General features: G+C 38.9%; 1 long non-coding RNA gene across 1 annotated transcript in view; it reads right to left on the bottom strand.

Annotated features, from left to right (window-relative positions):
* Positions 1 to 1,497: 1,497 nt before the first annotated feature.
* Positions 1,498 to 24,386, bottom strand: part of LOC149788794 (uncharacterized) — a 46,188-nt gene continuing 23,299 nt past the window's right edge. Inside the window, exon 6 of the long non-coding RNA XR_016424430.1 lies at positions 1,498 to 2,162. This is a non-coding gene — a long non-coding RNA (uncharacterized LOC149788794). The remainder of the gene's footprint in view (positions 2,163 to 24,386) is intronic.

Genomic DNA, 24,386 nt, shown 5'->3' with positions numbered 1-24,386 from the left:
TTTACCCAGCTTTTTATATATAAATCTAACTTTAGAAATGTTTTGGTCTTTATGCTAAATGATATTAGTAAAAAAGTTTAACATCTTCAACTCTTTGTTTCATGGCCAAATTAACTCAGGCCAACCATTTTTAATATGAAGAGCATTTGAAAAAGGCTCTAATAGAAATCATTCATCCCACTCGTGTCAAAATTCTCAGTGAAAATCAATTGAGATGTACCGTTATAATCAGCGACAATCACGTGCAATAACACTTGAGTGAAACTGGTCCTAGATTTCACGAATCTAAATGAGAATCACCAACCAAACTTCAGTGGAGCTTTTATAATATGCGAATTCCTGCAGACTATTATTCTAGCGCTCAACATCTGGCGGTGATACTTGATGCTATTCTAGACGCTCAGTTTGGCAAAACCCTAGACAAAACGACAATATCCTGCTAATGACATTTTCGGATGCCAATATTTTGCTCATCGCTTTTACTCCAAGTTTGTTTGATATTTTGGGTCAACACCTCAAAATAGCCCCAAATTCCCAATAGATCAACAACAACGATAGACAAAGCTGGCATAGGTGAGACGGCAGAGATCAGCCAATGTTAGCGTTTACGACCACTCCCTCACCCACGGAACACATTTCAGAATTAAGGTCAATAGCTTTAACTGAAAAAAGGACTAACAGAGGGGAAAATGAAATAACGATGAAATTTCGACAAATCGAAATGCATGCTAAACGTCAGGAAAGAGATGGTATGAAGTAGAGAGAACTAAAGAGAGAGAGAGAAGAGGAGAAAACCCTGGAATTCCTTACGCTTCTGCTAGACGTTGGATTGTATCATTTTTAAAATGATCCTTTTGTCGAAAGATAAAAAATACCATTTTTAGGAAATTACATTTATATCCCCTAACTAGTACAAGCCGTGCCTATAATGCATTAGATATTGTGCGTAAAACAACCACATAGAGCTTGACAAGAGATTCGCGTGTTTTAGAGGTACATATTTGTATATAAATACTGATGAAACAGTGCTAACATAAATATATTTTCGCATACCAAAATGCAGCCAATAACATGGATTGCAGGGACGAGTTTTACGCAGCCCAATCAAACGTATATATTCAACAATGAATGATTAGTAGTTTTGCTGAGTCCTGACACGGCCTCTGGAGGCATGTGCAATATAACTATTACAAGAACGTTGAATCGTGTATGGCTGAATATTTATGAATGACAACTTATGAGAAGAAGACAACATGATGCTTATAATTTCGTCTAAAGGATTAAAACAGCAAGTGTGGCATTCTGTTCTCCTTGACCGTGCATAAAAGATTACACCGCAACCGACATATAATATTCATATATTATCATGTAGTTATGCAGTGTGATGCAGATAGTGACTGTCCTTCGAAGAAGCGTAATGAGGCCAAATAATCTCTGTTGATCCGAGATTGAAGGACTGTGTTTAGATGCTGAGGAAAAATGAAATAAAAATAACGCTTTCTTCACTGTTCATCCGTATCTTTTGAAAGACAGATACAACGCTTTAATAATAACTAGGAACAATTTGAAAGGGAACATGGGTAAATATTTAATTGAAAGTGATGCTGCTTTCATTGGGTAACATCGATAACGTATTAACATATCGTGCTAGCATGATCTACTTAACCATTAAAATAGCAAGATGTTCCTACCGTCAAACACTGAGCGAAAAATGTTTTCATATATTTTAGCATATTTAAAATGTTATATTATATGCTTGATCTAATTTATATTAATTTATAGTTATATTTAATGAGCCTATTAATCGTTTAAAGAGCAAACACATCTACTTAAGATGCATATACTACATTGACGACAGCATTTAGCATCTTATAATATAATTGCAACATGTTCCTACTGTTTGTTGACATGTCACCACACAAAATATTGTTTAAAAGAATATTGTTGCGCCTAAGCGTAGTTACACCAATATATAGACAATAGGAAAACATACGAGAATTTGATCCACCAAAATCTGAGTCTAATTTTGCATTTTGTATTCAAGGAAACTTTGAAACTATCTCCTAACGGGAAGACATGTGGGTTTTAAAATAGAATGTAAATTAAGAAATCAAACATATACAGAAGCATATCACGCTGGAACAACTTGAATAAGCCACAATCTGAAAGAAAAAAAAAAACATTTGTATAGTAGTATACAGCAGTGAAGATATCCATTAAAGGACCGAATAATGTATTAAATGAAGGCACTGATATATTAACTGCTATACTGTTAATATGCTGTTTTTAAGCTCTGACACTTCTAGTTTGCATCAGTTCTCTGTTAGCATTTTCAAATTCCTGGTGTGTCATTTATTACAAGGTGATATATATATATATATATATATATATATATATATATATATATATATATATATATATATATAGCAGCAGGGAAGTTGAACAGACCAGTGCGTCCAGCCAAAATAAACCTTCCTACGCGAACTTTCTCCGTAGAAGCCTCAGAATTCACTTTTACAGCCTTCTACGGAAGCTAATTTTCATGCATTTCAGACCGGGTGCATCGGGTGGTCGCGCCGGTGTGTTAGTAAATATAGCATCCGAGACAGGAAAAATAAATTATTGGGAATAATATTTTGTGTTAATTTTTTTTGTTGTCATTGGGGGCTGCTTTGGCCAATTTTATGTCGCATTAAAATAATATACTTGAAAATAATATGAGTTCGAAAACTAGCACAGTTGGAGAGCCTCATTCCGCTAGATTAGCGCGAGAACAATTAGCGGCACTAAAGAAATTTATCCCGGCAAAAAAATTATTCAAGAAAAATGTTCGTGATTACGAAGACGCGAAGTATCATCTTACCGATTTATCGTCGAGATTGTTAAGTCCAGTCACCGAAACAGCTGAGCGAATCGCATATGGCGATAAAAAAGATCAGGAACTCAGGAAACTTGGAATTGTTCCCATGGTGAAAGATATTGAGGAACATACTCGAACAGTGCCAGGTCAGCTTGAACAAATTCACCAGGGACAAGTACAAGCACAAGCGCGGCAAGAACAATTGCAGCAAGCACAAGCACAAGCACAAGTGCCACAAGAACAACCACAGCAAGTAGAAGAGGAAGAAGAAGAAGAAGAAGAGGAGAAGAGTGAGAGAGAGCCTCGAGATATAATAAAAGAAAAATTTACTGATGATGGTTGGAATACTATGGAAAAACAATTTGACCTGCTTGGTGATAATATTGATGCACTTGGTGCGTTTGCGGAAGATTCTTTCAACAGTAGGGAGAGTTTTTTAACGAAGGATGGATTAAAAAAAATTAAATCGCGAGACATTTGGTATAATAATATATACCGAGCTAGAGTTAATTCATCCCAGGCGAAGAAGTCTGACCCGATTTATAATCGATTTTATAGATCTGCACGGGATAGGTTTTTGTATAATATGAGACAACATCGGGAAAAAGGAAAACCTAAATCTCCGGTGACACCACAATCTTTGAAAATAGAGGAAAGACCCAAAATAAAATTCATCGATAAACCTCCTGCATCTTTTTCCGCAGAGTCGGAAGCCAGAATTGTAGGAACTGCGCCCGAAGATCATTTTACTGAAAAAGGACTCAAGGAATTGGAAGACGAGAGAAATTTAATTGAGGCAGCCAAATTTGGTTTCGGCGAAAGAGGAAAATATTTATCTCCCAGATTTCTCGAAAAATATACCAAAGATGAATGGATTCCCGCTGTGTATTTTGCTTCAAAGAAAAGATACGTCGATTTTAACGATCCGGGTTACCAAAAATTTCTAGAAAAAATAAAAGAACCAGAAGAAGAAGAAGAGGTGGAAGACATATTAACATCGTTGCTTGGTGATTCATCGCCAGAACCAAAAACAGGAAGCGGATATACCATTTGCCCTGACAGCGTTGTCAACGATGTATCTCGCCTCGAAATATTAATCGGAGGAAAACGAGCTGGAAATAATTCTCGTGAAATAATCAACGAGGCCTCAGATATTTGTCAGCGATTGTTTCGCGGCGGCGTCATCGATTCCTACATTTACAAGGAACTCGTCGATGAACTCATCGATTAAAACAACGCAATTGAAATAAGATGATTGTTCACAAACATCAGCGCAGACCTAGACAGGTCCGCGTAGTTAACTCTCGATTGCCCGTATATAAATATATTCACGGTAATGGACTCGGCGACATCGTTAAAAGCCTCGTCACGCGAGTAGTCCCTAAAATCGGACCCACAGTTAAGCAATTCGCGTCAAAAGCAATAGGAAAGATTGGCGAGACTGTCATTTCTGGTATTGGTAATTTGGCCAGTAAAGGCTTCGATTTTGTCAAAGGTAAAATATCAAATTTGGTGCGTAAAAAAAAGCAGCCCGTCAAATTACCTAGCACCAGCGAAATGCCCCCCGAGGTCAGTAAAGCTATAAACGATGCAGCAAATAAAAAAATAAATGAACTAGCACAGGAAGTTGCTAACACAAATCTCGCAAAGGAAGTAGCACAGGAAGTTGCAAACACAAGTTTCATATCGGGCAGCGGTCTTCGTTTTAGATGAATTTCTTAATAATAAATGTTCGCACAAGTGTCAAACGAAGTGTTCGACATGGACGAGCCTGTAGGTAGAGACACATCCGTGCGTGATTTCCAGTATTTCTCGCACGACACAGTGACACCAAATGCGATTAATCGCTTGGAAATTCAAGTTCACGATACAACAAGATATTTTATTCCATCTGAGGCGTATATCGAAGTTGTTGGGGAAATTAAGAAGGCGGATAATACCGACTATGGCGCAGATTTTAAAGTCGGATTTGTCAACAACGGCATCATGGCATTATTCAAGAGTGCCACTTACATGATCGATGGAAGAGAAATCGAGTCAATCACGGGCAACGTTGATATAGCAACGACGATAATAGGCCTAGCTAGATACTCGGATGATTTTACCAGATCGGCTGTACCTAGTATGATGTTTGCCAAGTATAACTCTGATCACGCTGATCATCTCCCGTATAACATCGGTGTACCGAGAAATGCCGCTAATAATGCTGACGCCACAAACGTTGGTGTAATGCTCGGCGCCAATGACAATTACAACCTCGAATTTGCCACGCGAAGATTTATGTTAAAGGGAGATGATCGAAGATTTTCCTGTGCAATTCCGCTATCTCATATTTTTGGATTTTGCAGGCACTTCAGGAAAGTCATTTACGGAGCGAAACACACGATTTCTTTCGTTCGAGACGACACAGGCAATGACAGAGCCATCTGGCGAGAAGCAGGTGTGGCAGGTGATCGAGGCAAAATATTACTAACCAAATTTACTTTGTGGATGCCAGCGATAGTCCCATCGATGCTTGAGGAAGAAAAAATATTGTCATTCATGAATCAGGGTGGCAAGTCTGTCATGTCCTGGCTAACAACTACGACCGACTCTATCGACGTTAATATTAACGGAATATTTACCTGGCGAATTGCGTCACAACACGGTGTCTCGGCGCCCAGACACATCTTTGTGGCTCTTCATGCCGCAAATAGATACGATCAAACTCACAGTCACATGATATTCGATAAATTCGCAGCAACAAACGTGTCGTTGAGGATAAACGGGCAACAAGAACCATCAGAGGAAATATCAATTGATTTTGAAAATTACTCGACGGCCCGCGCATATCATCGCTTGTTGTGTTTCATGGGTCGCGATCAAAATATCGATACCGGATTGCAAATATCGCAGCTGGATTTCAATAAATTTTATCCTATCTATTACTTTTCCCTGGAACATCTCGATTTGGTAAAACAATCCGTCGTTGATATTCATTTCAAAGCCAGAATTAACACAGCTGGACCAGCTAGGGCAATCGCGGTGATTCTCAGCGATAGAACAATGATCTTGGAGGGAATTAGTGGTAGAATGAGAGTCATCGACGCGCCTGTCGAGAAAATGTAACAAAACCTAGATTTCTAAATTTAGATTAAACGATTATTATATGCCATACGAACACGTCAGCGTAACTCTGACCCAGGGTCAGATGAAAAAACTCCAAACAGCAACAGCAAAGCGATGCGGTTTGAAATTAACCTTGAAAAATGATCAAATTCATGGTGGTCCTAACAAACTATCGCTAACTAGGGGTCAACGTGAACGTTTCGCCAAAGCTAAATCAGCGAATTCCGGCGTTCATGTGAGTCTTAGTATAGGCGCCATCAGAGACATGGTCAAAACAGGTGGAATTTTCCCTCTGCTAGCTGCTATTCCCGCGTTAATAGCAGGTGCAAAAGCGTTAGGGTTAGGTGCGGTTGGAGCCGCAGGTGCTAAATTAGCGCATAAAGTAATGGGAGGGCGATACGGTAAAGAAAAGAGAAGCGGCCTCTATCTAAGACGACCCCCGTACGGATCCGGCCTTTACCTAAGACGACCCCCGTACGGATCCGGTCTGAAATTAGCCTACCAGCCTCAAATCTAGATTTGCTAAATAAAGCAAAAAATAAAAAGATAAAATTTTTCAGAGGCGTATTTATGCGGGATCAACTACCAGAAAAACCAAACCCCACCGAGACGGGAATAATAAATCTCGATTCAAATACCGGCCCTGGCACACATTGGGTCGCCTACGCGATTAATCCTCGCGAAGTTGTTTATTTTGACTCGTACGGACTAGCTCCACCAAAAGAATTTATCGATTACGTGTCAAAGTTAAATATTCCGATTTGGTATTCGACACTTCCGACGCAGACGTTAATGGATCCACCGATATGAGGCCCAGAATCAATTGATGCCCTCGACGCAATTTCAAAATCATCCGACCCGTATCATAGGATCGTATTTAAATACGCCGTAGATAAATATCATGGTTGATATTTATGGTAGATTTATCTACAGGAAGAAGGAAGCAGAAGTAGCTGACGTCGATCTATCAAAGTTCGCCACGAGGGATGATATTAATAATCTTTTGTCGCTGTCAGAAGTAGATCCTGGCGAAGTTGCTATTTTTCAGAGCCGCGAAGGAAGATTACAAACAAGCAACGTCAAAATAACTGATATAATCAAGCGAGACGAATATAACGATCGCATTAATCAATTTACTAGCCTGTCAGATTCGGTATCAAAATCCATCGCTGATATCGCCGATATTATAGCGAAGTTACCCCTGAAGGCTAATATCGCGGATGTTGAGCAAAAAGATAGCGAATTATCAGCGACGTTGCTTCTGAAGGCTGATAAAGCATTACACGATGATCTTCAAGAAAGATTGACAAAAAGATTAAACGGGCTAAATAGAGATCTTAAAAAACTCGACGATACCTTAGGTAAACTTAGTAAAAAAATTGACGAGGATATAAAAACATCCGTTGATAATATCTCCACCACCGCAAACGAGCTAGCAAAGAAAAAAGCCAATCAAGCATCGCATGACGATCTCAACGAGAGAGTAAGAAAAATCAACGAGGATATTACTAATATTCTTGCCGATGTTACCGAAATAAATATCGTAATGAGTCAGAAAAGCGATAAAACATCACACGACGATCTCAGCGAGAATGTGAGAAAAATCAACGAGGATATTGCTAAAATTAACGAGGAAATTTCCACGACGCCTGATTTGGCGCGTCAAAAGGTCGATATGTTATTGTACGACGGAGAGATTCGAGATTTGAACACGTAACTTCTCGACGCAACTACAAAAATTAGCGATATTAACACAAAAATATCGTCAATGAATCTTGGAATATTAGCGCGTATTTCGATACCAGCGGAAGTAGAAACAGAAAATCTTCCCTGCCATGTACCATTTGTGGTAAAAATACAGGATCTTACTTGGACACCTGAGAATAACACATTTAGCTTTACCTCGCCAATTACTGGCGTATATCGAGTATATATTATCTCCTTGATGACAAAATTCAATGTAACAATAGACGATGGTTATGATTTTCGTGAATATGATCCTGGGTTTTTTGTTATGACAATATTTAAAAATAGAACGAAAACTTTTAAGCTAGAACCACCAATTAGAACCGTGATGATGGCCGATTGTCAAGTAATTTTCGAATATTTATCCGGAATACACGCAATTGGTTAGATAACCTAACTAATAAATGACTGCATCGGATTACCGATACAATCAGGCGCGTTTATGGCAGGATTCGCTAAAAAAGCTCCTCGACGAGTATCAGGTAAAAATAAAAAAGTATCAACGCAGATTAATTGCCATCGATGTTGCTGTGTACGCGGTAAGCGCAATTATGGCCGGCGCAGGTATAATCTTATCCGCGGTAACAACAATCGCGCCGATCGCAGCAACGATAATAATCTCATCGACAACGACAATCGCCGGTGTTCTCAATATTATCGCAAAAAAAATATCCTCATGCACAAATGAAAAATTGTCCCTGTACACGAGTAAACTATCCCAGGTCAACGAGGCGTATTCGAAATTATCATCGCTGCTTTCTGAGAGTCTCAACGACGGCGTTATATCCGATCTCGAATTTTCCGTGTTGGTAAATATCTATTCTGAGATTGAACAAATGAATATCAATAATGTCCGAACTAACTCAAATCGTGACAAACACGACACCGCCGATAACAAACCGCCGATAACAACGCTGATATCGGCAAGCTCAACCAGGCCAGAATTTAGTATCGATTTTCCAATACCAATTAGCGTCAAGGAAATTGCGCTGTCACAGTTACGCGTCTATAATAGCTGGCCCAATGTTAGGTCGAAATCATTTGGTAGATTATCATCGAATAATTCGCTTGTTTTTGCCAATAAAAACCGCCCCGATGGAACTCCCGATTGGATCGTCGTTGGCATACCAACAGGAAGTTACGAAATTGAGCAAATCGACAAGGAACTTACCAGTAGAATATCGAATATAACCGGCGATGCTACACCAGGAATAAAAATATTAGCACACGAACCAACGCTGTCATCGATAATCGAAGTAAAATCGCCGTATATGGTCGATATTTACCAGTCATCGATTAGGACAGTTCTAGGTTGGCCCGAAATCGCACCTCTGGTAAAACCAGAACAATCTGATTTTATTATTCCAGGTTGGCACGACGAAGCTCCTCCAGAAATACCGGAGCCAAAAAAATCAGATTTTACCACCGACGAAGGATGGTACGGAGATATCAGACATAAACCTATAATCCACAGCGCCATTAATCTCATGAACAACCACAAATTTAACCTGGTGATGTTCGCTTTTACTTTTAGGGACGAAAGAATTCTCTCGTGGTTGCCTCTTCCTAAAATTCCCCCCGGTGTGAAAATCTTCGACGCTACCAATATTAACAGGACAATATTCCCCATAGACGGTATCTTGATAAGAAGAACCCTCGACGAATTTATTCAAGAACATAAATTACAATTAAATTTATTGCGGGAATCCTTTCATGAATGCATTTTAAATAAATCAGGTTCATGCAGCGAAATTATCGGACGCGTGAAGATTTTAAATCAACTCGCGAATGATGTTGAATATTTTCATGGTATGTTCATTCGGGCGATAATCGACGATATATCAATTGCCGATTATGTTCTTCCTATTAGCAAATTCGAGTTGATCAGAAATTCAGGAGAAAAACAAAAATTCATGACAGTATTCGGATTAACCGAGGAAACGCTACCAAATTTCAAATTTCCCGATTATGATGTTGATAAAATGAGAAAATCCGTCGTTGATACCATCGATGATTTATTTCCGAAATTACATGCCGCGTGGACTAAAAAAATACAATCAGAATCGATTCTCAAACATAATAATGATCCTGCCGGGCAAGGGCGGCATATCTCGCCAGGTATCGTCAATATAACGGAAGTTATCGCGATTTATCTTCACGCGGATGTCGTTGAAGGTAGCTACAACGTGGATTCGTCTGTGTCAGAGCAGGCACAGCAAGGATTTATCTTATACTCGTTTTCACCTAGCGCATGTCCGGGTTTTTTGATAATAAAAGAGCCAGTAAATCCGTTTTATCTGCGATGTCACAATCGATTATTATCGAAGATAAATTTCAAACTGACGGATCAAAACTGAAATTTGCTTGATATACGCGGAGAAACACTGAGTATCAATTTGTTGGTGAGATCGTAATCTTTCCGCCAAAGAAAAATGGCCCAAAAAATAAATAAAAACCAGGAAATTTTTCAAAATTAGTAAATTTCTTAATTTTGATGGGGTAAATACCCGTCAAATTGAGTAATTTATATAATTTCGTAAATCTGTTGGGGTAAATACCCGTCAAATTGAGTAATTTATATAATTTTATGTTTTTGATGGGGTAAATACCCGTCAAAATTAAGAAAATTGCACAATTTCAATAAATAAATTAGTTCGGTAAATAATAAAAAAAATTAATAAAAATCAGAGAAATTAAGAAATTTGTGTAATTTTATGTTTTTGATGGGGTAAATACCCGTCAAATCGAGTAATTTATATAATTTCGTGAATCTGCTGGGGTAAATACCCGTCAAATTGAGTAATTTATATAATTTAGCAAATCTGCTGGGGTAAATGGTAGTCAGAAATAAGAAAATTGTGCAATTTCAGTAAAATATTTAAAAAAATAATAAAAATCAGAAATTTTTGTTTTTTTTTGTGATAAAATCTTCAGAATCTTTGACGCTAATTTTGAGAATCTTAAGAATCTTTGACGCTAATTTTACTTTCATCGACCAGCTTTTTTAGCTGCCTGACACGCGAGCTGGTAATTTTTCTTGACTCGTACTCGTCTGATAAACTCGACCTAACTTTTTCTACCAGCGTCGATAATTTAACGAAATCCTCGATTTGATCATCGCTGACAGTCGCAAGCGATTGGTACATCGCAATCTGGATTTTCTTTATGAACTTGTATTCGGACGGTAGCGTGTACCTGTACTCGAGCTTCCCCTGAACAATTGTTTCAAATTCGGACCGGATTTTACCTGCGTCCAAATCTGAGGATAAATTTATGTTTTTTTTCAGATCCTCGATAGCTTCGATGATATTGTTTATATTCTCCTCGTTCATTTATATTATATTTGTAATATTTAATTAATTTTCTTCGGATATTATTGGAATATAAGAAAAGTTGATCCACACATCAAATCGGTAGGAAAATGTCGCGTTTATTATTTTTTCTGTTACACATCGTACCGAGGCTGAATTAATACCGAAGTACCTTGCAGCAGCATTCATCGATGTGAATACAATTTCTTCATTTGTTTCTCGATTTATCGATTTAACCGCCTTAGCTAGTCGCTGTCCGCCGGTATTGCCGGATGTGCAATTTTCACTCTGTGTCACTGCGCGAAGATTTAACAGTTTATTGTTAAGTTTATTTCCGTCAATATGGTCGATAACAAGGCCGACTCTGATAGGTCCGTTGAAAACTTCGAACACAAATTTGTGATTAAAATAATTTATTTTGCTTTTGTTGACAGTAAATCTGAGGTAACCAAATTTACCAACGTTACCAACACGTTTCTTTGTTCTAATATGCCTGACAACGCCATCCGATGACGCCTCGTATCCAGTGATCGTAGGATGAGATTTAAACTCGCATGTCATTGTTGTTTCAGGAATCGTTGATTTCAGACTCATATAGTAATATCTATCTGTTTAAATCGTATTTGATTTGAATCGATTAATATAATCTTCTTCGCATGTTATCACGGAGGAAGATCTTTTTTCATAATATCGCCGCAATTCTCGATAATTCTTTCCTCCACAAGCCAAACACAACCGAGTTTTCCCTCGCGTGCCAACTTGGCAAACTAAACATCGCTGTGGTCCTTTGCTGCCACGCCGAATCGCATGTACATGAGCGCCGTAATAATCGCCTCTGCAGGATTTGACACAATTATTTGTTGAACCGATTAGTATCCATGTGCAATGCATTATAATTTAAACATATGTCTAAAATATAATCAATGGATGCATTTGATCTTGATGAGGCAGAATATATTATACCTGAGGTTGATCGAGCCAAGAAAGAGTTCTTCGACGATGGAGCTGTTCACACTTGGTCAACCTGGAAAACTAACTCTGTCGATGCTACGATGAATCTGGAGCGAGCCAAGAAAATAATCGAGCACATAAAAACCGAGCACAAAGAAGAGCGATTTATCTTTGGAATACAATTTATCGCACAAATGCCTGACGATACTTGGATTATTCGCGATAAACGAGATCCAGTGCGTGGCGATAAGAAAAACGTTGTTCTCGATAAAAACTCTAAGCCCGGATTGTTATTGGGAATCGATGGCCCTTATTACGCTAGGGCATATCCATCTAGTGCAGTCGTTTATGGAATTTATCGGCTAAATAACAACCCGGATGTGAAAAACCTACCCGCGATGAAAGAATCACCGATGATAAATTGCGTGGCCGAGCATGTCATCGAGCACATGAAAAACGCTCGACGTGGATCTGGTCTGACCCAGTTGAGGTTGGATAAAATTAACGCGTGGGCAGGGACTGTCGCTGATGGTGCATCGGTGGACGATGTAGCTGCGTTGAGTAAAAAACTTAAATTACCGATCACGGTGAAAACGTTATCGGGAGAAATATTATATTCATCGCCGTATAGATCCCGAGGAGCACCAATCGAGATTGTCGATCATAATTCACATGCGTGGTCGCAGTCGGTAATGATATTTCCGCGGGATCGTATTGTCAAATTTTATCCCACGGAAAATTCTACGGAATTTTCTGCGGAGAATAATAATTCCGATGCCATGTTCAGATTTATCAAAAAATTAAGCGTTTCTGATCCAATATCGATATGGTTGTTTTCGAGCGAAGAAAGATACCATCAGTTTATTTTGCCATGCGGTGATATTTACAGGGATGAAATATTACACGAGTCGATGAGAAAACTTGCGGTAAAATATTCGTCGAATCCCGATCAGTTACTAACGAATTGCTTTACAGTTCCGTCTGTTGCTGCTCACGCTGCTAGAGAGAAAAACTCGTGGAAGCCTACAAGGAACGAATATCTCGCTGATATTCAACTTAGTTGTATCGAATACGGCCATGGCGGATTGTGGAATACCAAGTACGATTTCGAATATATGATCTCCGTTGACATGAGCGCGTGTTATCCTGGAAGTTTCCTTGGATATGGCGATTGTGCAGATTATTTTGCTAAATTCGGCCATCCTACCAGCGAGATGACAAGAGTAGCGATTAACGGACCGTTGCCTGATTTTGTCATGACCGGATTCGCTTGTGTAACGTCATTCGAGTTTGCTGAAAATTTACATAAAATTTGCTATATTTGGTTCGGAAGGCATTTATCTCAGCGCCGTTGGGTTCCTACGGTGTTGTTGAGATACATGCTAGATTCGTCGATGTTAGTGTCGTTGACAGTGAGCGAGGCGATTATATCTTACAGAAAACAAACTAATGTGTGGTTGCCGACGGACTGTGACAACGCGAACGATATAGGAACGAAAATAATTGGTAAATTTACTCAAGGTGGATCCGTTGATCATAAACACCGGCACGCTAGGTTGTTTATCAACGACGCCGAGATGGATTTTATAATCGCCGATACGGTATCACGAGGAATATTTTGCAACAGAGAGAATATTATGATTGATGGAGCAAAGTTAGGTACCGTGATTAGCTATCTTGACGGAGAATCAGCGCAATATACGCATTTACGGTCGTCGATGCTCGCTTATGTTAGTATAAATTTGCTATCGATGATAAACAAATTTTCTGATATCGCGGTAAGAGTCGCAACGGATTCATTTAATATCGATAAAAAATACCAATGTAGGTTGGAAAATTTAATCACCGACGGTAGTTCATGGGGAACGTGGAGGATAAAAAAAGAGGATATTCTAGATTATTGCGAAGACGCCGATGTTGAAGATCGCGATGAATTTCATCAAGGTAAATTTGGAGAAATATCGACAGCCGCATCTGCGTTTGACCCAATTTCACGCAGCAAATTCGTTTACCTAAATGGACCTGCCGGTAGCGGTAAAACAACGCGAGCGATAAATTTATTTGCGAACTCCGATATGATCGTGTTGACTCCGACACATAGATTAGCGCGAGAAATAAAGCAGCGTGGCGTTAATTCTTGCACGTATCACAGTTATTTCAAATACAGCGGTGGATCATGGGACTCGGTGCGAATGGGAGACAAATATGTCAACAAGATTATAATATTCGATGAGATTTGCACAATGAATTTAGATATTTTAAAATCGATCTTGACTTGGTTGGAAGGGAAAAATACCGCTGTGATAATGTGCGGGGATCACGGCCAATCTAATCCTATTGATGGCGAATCGCCTCACGAATGGCTCAGAAACTTCGTTGATCATTACGAGGAAATCGACGCTGATTATAGATCGACGGATACTTTACTAACAGAATTCAAAAAATTGATTCGATTACAGCCGAATAAGATTCAATGTGACGTCATGAGGAAAATAATCGACGAGACTCCGATGAGCGATTTTCTAAATTTGTGGCGTCCCGATCATTTGATCGTCGCTAGTAGGAAAATTGTTCGTGATATTATTCAGGAAATGTTATTCAAGCTGCATTGCGAGAAATTTCCCACGTTGCAGGTACCGTTATGCTACAGGCCCACTGATACTCGACGACAAAATATTAATATTATTTTGCCATGTGGGAAGGACAAGATTTTGGTCCTAAATGATATTATCTTTGTTGATATTAGTCTCCTTAATGACGCGATAAATGCAGAAAAATCACCGTGGAAATTAGGCTACGCAACAACGATACACTCATCGCAGGGATTGACCGTAGATGGCCAAGTTTGGATCGTCGATCATAGAATTTCTTGGTCAAATTTGGTATATTTGGCCGTGTCGAGAGTAAGAAAATTATCTCAACTAGGACGAATTCGAGTAAATTATCTTAGTGAAAATGGCGGTAGTTGAGTATCTTCTGGTACTATTTGTAATTCTTCCTTGGTAAATCCGCGTTGAGGCGCTAACGAATCTAGGATATAAATAGCTGGTCTTCCTGACGATCTTGTTACAGCGGATATTTTGTGTGTTGTAACGCTCCAGGTTGGGTCGGTTGCTCTTTTTCTTCCTCCTTCAGCCTCGCCTTCTTTATATAAATATCTGACTGTGACGCTACCTAGTACAGGTTGAATTGTGGAATCTCGCTTTAGGGGTATATTCGATTTTGTAATTGCAATTGCGGGTTTCATTGCTATTGTTCGAGTTGTCTCGTTATTTAACGCGTTGATTACATGAGGCAATCTTGATACCCAATCGTGAGATCGATTATTCTGAATAAATTCACGCGCGTATTGGTATCCGAATAATCGTTCTGCAAGCGTTTTATTGAATCTTTCGACGATAGCTTGATTGTGATGAACACCTACAATACCGCGACGGATTTTAACATTATTCTTTTTCATCAATGAAGTAACCGCGCCAAGAAATTCTCGACCTGGATCAACCTGGAGAAGATTCGGCCATGTTAACGGGGATCGTGAGTAAATTTCGCTAAATGCCTTGGCAATTTCCGTTGCTGTTTTATTCGATAACGGCTCCGCTTCTTTATACCTGCTAGCGATATCAACGACTGTCAGGACATATTTGTACGTGACACCGTCAACGGTATCGTGAGGAAGAAACATAAGATCCGCTTGATGGACTTCATTAGGTACACTGACAGTGAAACTCGCGTACGGTATTTTCTTAGGAGGAGGAAGATATATTTGCCAGATTGCCTGTTTTGATAGCCATGATTCAGCGACAGATTGTTTTACTTTAGCGGCTTTAGCGAGTTTGGCGATCGCTGATTTTCCTCGCCAGAATCCTCGCAGAGAATAATATATCTGCTCCATATTATTTACCAGCGCCGAGTACTAATTTACCTTTCATCGCGCCTTTTACCAGCCAGGTTGCTAATTTCTCTTTGAAACTTTTATTAGGAATCGCGTCTAATGCGTGAATTAGCTTGATATCAGCGAGATGCCTTTGTTGTAAATCCCCGCTGAGATACGCGAGATCGTGGTAGTAACAAGCTTTATCGATAGCGTTTACCGGATTTTCACCCTGAAATGGTTGGTTATTATCGTCGAGTCTGATATCGAGCCTCGTTCCGGGTCCACAATAATTGTACCCTGGTAGATGCTTATCTCCGGGATATTTTGCCCAGGGCGTTCCAGGTAGATTTGTCAAGGAGGCGGCAATGTCTCCTCCGGTTCTTCTAGTTTTTTTTTTACAAATCTGAACTTGCGTGTCTTGCAAACTTCGCATTCTCCTGCAATTGCGTTCCTGTTGTTGCGTGTAACGATTTCGGTTGGATTTATCGTAGCTGTGCGCGTGCGGCACTTAACACAATATAGATCCATGTATTCTAGTAACATGAATGTAATTGATTTTTCAGCCACGAAACGACGCGAGCAAGTGAAACATCACGCGGCATTACCGAATTCGATTAGAATGATAATTATTGGCCCATCGGGATCTGGTAAGACGCAATTGTTACTAAATTTGATCATGCGATGGCTAAAATGGGACAAATTGTACTTGGTTGCACCATCCGTGGACGATCAACGATGTTATCAAGTGTCAAAAGAATTTAGTGACAATACCGACGAAGGCACAATCGAATTCATCACGGACATCAATGAAGCTGCATCCGTGGAGAATTTCACGGCGATGTTAATAATCTTGTTGTATTCGATGATGTTATGCTGGACAAGCAGACCAACCCGGCTAGGATATTCTCGCGTGGCAGACACAAAAACACCGATGTTATTTACGTAACACAGAGATATATGCAGATTCCAAAGGTGATTAGGGACAATTGCAATACTTTATCGGTATTCAATGGCGTAGACACACACACGCTGCGAAATATCCATCAAACCTGGTGCAGCGGTGACATGGATATAAATAAGTTTAAAAATTTGTTCAGCCGCGCTCAGGCAACGACGCATGGTTTCATCACGATAAATCTTCACGATCCACGCAGTCGGTATTGAATTGGTCTCGATCAAATTTATTCATGAAAAAGCAGCCCACGTTGCAACAAAAAACAAAAAATTATTTCCTAAATTTTATTTTTCCTGTCTCGGATGCTATATTTACTAACACACCGGCGCGACCACCCGATGCACCCGGTCTGAAATGCATGGAAATTAGCTTCCGTAGAAGGCTGTAAAAGTGAATTCTGAGGCTTCTACGGAGAAAGTTCGCGTAGGAAGGTTTATTTTGGCCGGACGCACTGGTCTGTTCAACTTCCCTGCTGCTTATATATATATATATATATATATATATATATATATATATATATATATAATGACCCTTTTTTCTTGTCACATTCTTCTGCTTTCAAACGAACATGATCTATATATTTCTTCATTTCCCAATGTATATTAAATCGAGTCAAAGTTTACCTCATTGGAGTTTCATTTTTTAGCATATGTATATATGTGTGCTTCATTTCAAATGTATTTTTGTCTGAAGTAACAGATTAGTTAAATTCGTTATTTTAATGATCAATGGGAGTAGATCAAAATGACCTATTATGGGTAAATTAATGATTTGATTATATTACAAATTATTACGTTAGTAATACATGTGACACGCATGATTGAGCAGGTGACAAATAATCTATTGTTGAAATTCAATTCATTTGGATGCCTACATACTTGCCATTCCTTTGTCGTTCCTAGATCTGTGACATGCGATCCGTGTCCTAGATAACTGATACAACTTAAATAAATTAAGATCTGGCTCACTACTAAGGAATGAAAATATAATGAACCACTACTACTACCAATACACCTACTAGTATTACTACTACAACTGCTAATGTTGCTACTGCTAATACTACTATTACCACTACCACTACTATTACTACTCCCCCTGTGGGTCCGGGGTTGTAGAATTGGCCCGACGTGCTTCGCTACGTGTCGTAAAAGGCGACTAAGTAGAGGCAACCTGTTGCGTCCCGTGTTGGGGGAGGAAAGGATCCTTGTAGTTGAGCAGAGGCTTTCCAATGCAATACACTACTTTGGCCTCTACTTCTCTTAGACGGGTGGTCGGGATGGACCCGATCTCGACAAACCGGCTGGTCACGCCGAGCCCTAGGAAGTCTTTATTTGCTCTCTCACCTACCTTATCTTTCTCCTTGTATCTCTCTTGTTACCACCGTTGCCCCTATATTCTATTCGTTTATCTTTCCCTTTCCCAAGTCTTAGAAGACTTCCTAGAAGGCGGTGGCTTAACGGGTCAATCGGGAGGTAATTTTACCGACCCTAGAAATTTACGACTTCATGGTCAACCAAAGGTAATTTTATCAGCTGAGTAGTGCATCTGTGTATCCCTGGCACTTGAAAAGTGTCCCCTTGTTGGGCTCCTTGGTGGATGGGGAGCACGGGTGCTGAATTTAATTACGCCAAGATGGAAACTTCCAAAAAAATCAAAATAAACGATCCAAAACTCTATCTGACTCTGACGACAGCCATGTAGTGTGGAATCATTTCCACGCTTCATGGTTATACAGTCTAAAGATGCTAAGAAACCGCGTACCTCACTCTGTCCGTTTGTGATCGAGAAAACAATTACAGGATTGATTGGAACACCAAAGAGCGTAAAAAATGAAATCGGGTTGCCTTCTTGTAGAGTGTGAGCGACGAGGTCAGACAGACAATATCAAGAAAATATAAACTTTCTTCGATATTCCAGTGACCTCATTCCCTCACACCACACTCAATACATCCACAGGTGTAATTCGTTGTCGCGACTTGGCTGGAGTCAGCGACACTGATATCATTGAAGGAATGAAAAATTAAGATGTCACTGCAGTACGCAGAATACGTATTAAACGTAATAACAACCTACAGGACACCAACACCATTGTACTCACCTTCAACAAGCCAACAATACCCAAAGTGGTCAAAGTTGGCTTCTTGCAAGTGAAGGTTGAGATCTACATTCCCAACCCCCTTCGATGTTATTCGTGTCAAAAATACGGTCATCACGAAGACCGCTGCTCTAAAAGCCAAATATGTGGCCGATGCGGAGACAATTCTCATCAGCAAGCTGACTGCAGAGCAACTCCGCATTGTGTCAACTGTGGAAAAGAGCACCACGCAAATTCCAAGGATTGCGATACCTGGAAACAGGATCAAATCATATAAGTGACAGCGGTCACAAAGTTGAAGACTTTATTTCTAGACACGATCTGTGTCTATATAACACCAAAACACCGACATATTTACACCCAGGCACGGGTACATACACATGCATCGATTTGACAATTTGTTCTCCTTCGCTGATTTTGGACCATGAATGGAAGGTCGCTGATGACCTTCACAGCAGCGATCACTTCTAAATCTCCCTTGTAAATCTTAACTCTACAGTTGATGAAGTAATTCCACAATGGAATTTAAAGAAGGCCGACTGGCCGAGTTTGAGACACTCTGTAAAACTAGGCTGAATGAAGATACAGTTTTCAATGTTAACGACCCCATTCAGCATTTTACATCTATTTTAACCACATTGCAGAAGAATCTATCCCCAAGTCCTCAACAAACTGTAAAAGAACCCTAAAACCTTGGCTCACTAAGGAATGTAAGGAAGCCATACGACAACGCAGAGAAGCCTTGAAAACATCTGACAATCAGCCGACGCCCGAGAATTTAAGTAAATATCGTATTCTCCTGGCCAAAGCTCGCCGCACAATCAAAGAAAGTATACGAGCATCATGGAAGAAATACGTTTCCTCTTTAAACTCTCGTTCCTCAATTAAGATAGTTTGGGACACGATTCGCAAAATAAACGGAAAGAGAAAACACAATTCTTTCCGACATCTGAAACTGAACAATAAAAATTTTAGCTCAAAACGTGACATAGCAAAAGTTCTTGCTGATACATTCGCTAAACATTACTCATCATCTACTTATTCCGAAGCCTTTCACAAATTGAAAACTCAAAAAGAAAAGTCACGTTTAAAATTCACATCCAACAACTCGGAAAGCTACAACCAACTGTTTTCACTATCAGAACTTATGGAGGCTTTAGACAAGGCCCATGATACTTCCACTGGGCCTGACAAAATACATTACCAGTTTTTAAAACATCTTCCAGAATCATCTTTAACATCTCTTTTGAAACTCTTCAATGATTTATGGATTACTGGCAATCTACCTAAGGTATGGAAAGAAGCAACAGTAATACCAGTTCCCAAACCCGGTAAAGATAGCGAAGATCCTACCAATTATCGACCTATTGTACTCACAAGCTGTTTGTGAAAAACAATGGAACGTATTATCAATTCTCGGCTTGTATGGTACCGGGAAACTAACAATTTAATATATCCTTTCTAAAGTGGCTTTCGTTATGGACACAGCACCAACGATCATCTGGTTAGACTAGAAGCATTCATTCGCGATGCATTTATCAAGAAAGAACATTTAGTAGCGGTTTTCTTTGATTTAGAAAAGGCCTATGACACAACATGGAAGTACGGGATACTAAAAGACCTTCACGATACAGGTCTAAAAGGCCGTCTGCCCTCTTTCATATCCAACTTCCTCTCAGACAGAGAATTCAAGATACGAGTGGGCTCTACTCTCTCAGATTTGCACCAGCAAGGGATGGGCGTGCCCCAGGCAGTATTTTACCTGTGACACTTTTCAATATCAAAATTCATAACATCACCAAGTGTTTGACTCCTGGTGTGGATTGCTCACTATATGTTGATGATTTTCTCATATGTTATCGGTCAAAGCACATGCATATAATTGAAAGACAACTACAGCAAAATATCAACAAGATTCAAAATTGGGCTAGTACGAACGGCTTCAAATTCTCGAAATCAAAAACGGTATGCATGCATTTCTGTCAGTTACGACGACACCACGATGAACCTAAACTCACGCTGGACGGAACACATATTCCAGTTGTTGAGGAAACAAAATGTTTGGGTATTGTCTTCGACAGAAAACTGACTTATTCCACACCTAAAAAACTTGAAAGCCAAATGCTTAAAAGCACTTGACCTACTTAAAGAAGTAGCGCACACTGACTGGGGTGCTGATAGAAAAGTCATCTTGAATTTATATAGAACGTTTATTCGCTCCAAAATGGACTATGGTTGCGTTGTGTATGGTTCAGCCAGAAAATCATATCTTAAAATGCTTGATCCAATTCATCACCAGGGAATAATACTGGCTTTGGGAGTATTTAAAACATCTCCGTGTGAAAGCCTACTAGCTGAAGCGAACGAACCACCGTTATCGTTTCGTAGAGAAATGCTTTCCACACAGTATGCACTCAAATTAAAATCAAACCCTCTAAATCCTGCTTTTTCGGCTGCTTTTCAACCCAAATACAAAAGCTTTTCGAAAATAAACCAAACGCCATACCTTCCTTTGGCATTAGAATATCATCCAACCTTGACACTACAAAATATATCTCTCTAGAATTCAGAAAACGTCCATCTCCGAAACTCCACCCTGGCTACTTAAACAACCAAAAGTACTTTTTACGCTACATGACGGAAAAATATCTGAGACAAGTCCATTCTGTCTTCCACAACTCTTACCATGAACTCCTCACCGAATTTAAAAACTACACAAGAATTTATACCGACGGCTCAAAGGATGCAGAATAGGCTGCTGCAGCCTTCATTTGTGGAAATCACACAACGCAAGTTCGCTTACCAAATAGAACATCAGTATTTTCAGAAGAACTTTTTGATACTATAAACATTACTCGTATTATACAGTTCCTGAAAGCAGTAAATATTTACTCTAAACTCTAACTTTTATGCTGTCACCTTGTGCAGTTTTATTCAATATATATACCGTCCCTTTTTAATACTTTTCATCATTTTTCATTAACGTACAACAATTACATCCCCCGTTGATCGGGAAGCTTTATTTTTCACCGTTACCATCTTACCGTTTTAATTTCAAATATTTGTGTTTTAATATCGCTGGTCTAAAAGATTATACATATAACATTTTGTTTGGCGCTAAATAGCCTTACAGTGCTGATGCGCCGTTAAAAATAAAATCAATCAATCAATCAACTACTACTACTACTAAAATGAATCTGACGGAAATGAATGTATACAAATGAAATGCATCAGAACATACAACTTCTAGTGAATAGTGCAAGTTAATATAACTAGATGTAACTTTTATTTGAATTATCATCGTTCAACTTTTATTATGAAATGCATGGCATTAATATATATTCTTATTAAATTTCCTTGCACATGAAGTACTTGCGTAGACAACTATGTAAACTGTATCTCACGAATGGGTAAAATGATTCAGAGCTCAGACTTCGTGTATTCATTGATAATATATATATCACAACCGTCTCAGACTAGTATTTAACAATGACAAGGATTTGAATTGCATAATGGAGCTGTATTATGGAATTGTTATCATAGATGGATATAGCAGGAACATGCAAGAAGGTAACTCAAGCTATCCATAAATGTACACAGAAGTAGAAACCAGAATTCATCAAAGTGGAGGCTTCAGAAACAATTTCACCACATATGGTGAATGTGCTGAATATGTGAAGGACACTGAATATACTACAGACACCTTACTCCAAGAAGAAGTGAAATTATTAGTATTGGATATCTTAGGCGCACAATTTGTTTGAAGACAAATACCAGAAACATACAAAGACCATGGGATATGCGAATATTTTGCCATTATGTATTTCTACACCAACATATAACACTACTACTACTGCTTACACCGTGAATTCTAGTACAAATACGAATACTATTGGCATGCAGTAGTGCATGTAGTAATACTGGTAGAATGCAAGCAGTAATATACGTGAATACAAAAGGATTGGGATATCAACATGTAAATATGTGTCTGCAAAGCACAGATTTGTCTAGGCGAAAAGGGGTAACGACCAACATTTCTGTTATTATACCCTGTCAGATATATAAATTCAATTATAGTCATTCAGTATTTGGCAACCTCATATACGTACAATTATTCTATAAATTCTTCAGAATAATTCAAGTTGAAACGTGACGGTACAGGTTTCGGCTGATTTGTTTATGGATACCTAGAATTCAACGTAGTTTAATACATTTGCTCATAATATATAAGTAGAACATATACATAGCAGTAATTGCGTTTGCATTTGCTCTGGTTAATTAACATCGTTGTGACCACCGTCATGACATGAACTTGATACAAATATGACTCAAGATCCTCAACATAACTCTACAAATCAGTTTGTACATAACATTCATAAATATCTGCTGAGGGAAAGTCAGAACGACTTCGGAAAGGACCTCCGACTTTGATTTTGCAGCTCGTAAATTCAAAACGAAATGCCAATAGCAGTACACCAATATCTACACGACATTATTCGACATAACACAAGCAGTTGACACAGTAGAAAGTAGTGGTTTCTATAAAATAGTGACATAGATCGCGTGCCCGATGATACATCGTACTAGTTATGTAGTTCTTTTTTTGCATGTTTGCTTGTGGCGGGGAGGATAAATGAAAAGGAAATCATGTAATTTCAAGAAACACACACACACACACACACAAACACACACACACACACACACACACACACACACATATATACTGACATGGGTACACATAATTTCGATGAATCTATTCGTTTAAAAGCTTATATATGATAATAGTGAAGACTTAAAATCTTAAATAAGTATCCAAGCAATGAATTATCAAGCGTATAATAATACTAAGTACCAACCATACAAATATTATTTAAGAAATTATAAGAATCAGTGGTCAATGAGCAGGACAAAAAACCAAAACATGTGAGCATAATGCAGTATAGAACGAAAATACAGTCAACCAATGTCAGATATCAGCTGCAATAAATACCCCAGTCGCAACTTATGACATTAATTAAATTATAAAGGCATAATCACCAACCCATCAGCTTATGCACAAATGATAGGTCATAGAGAGGAGACAGTAATGATGAAGGTAGGCACATTGTTCTTTGTTATCTGGCCTTAAGGAACAAAACATTACATATAAGCTAAAGTAGGAAATACTCCGACACTCGACGAATCGCGAATGAGTGTAATAAATATTATATTTCTTTAAACGTGGTCAAATAACAGTATAGAAACATATACCGATCGGGTAAATGTTCCATGCAATTCTTACGGCCTACATTTGCATCAGGATTTTGGTACAAGTTTTTATTAGCCAGGGAACAGTATGATATAGAAATAGTCACGTGTACGCATCCAACCCGTTATGGAGTTTCTATGCATAGTTTTCGTACATGTTTCGGACATACTGAATTGGAATGTTAAGGGCATTATTTCAATATATAAATTTGTTCTATGACTTTCATGCTTTGATCTTA

This window comes from Sinohyriopsis cumingii, chromosome 11 (genome assembly GCF_028554795.1).
Source record: "Sinohyriopsis cumingii isolate HCF-2022 chromosome 11, ASM2855479v2, whole genome shotgun sequence".
Classification (NCBI taxonomy): Eukaryota; Metazoa; Mollusca; class Bivalvia; order Unionida; family Unionidae; genus Sinohyriopsis; species Sinohyriopsis cumingii.
Note: the sequence above shows the minus strand (reverse complement) of the source record. Positions and strands in the feature narration are given on the sequence as shown.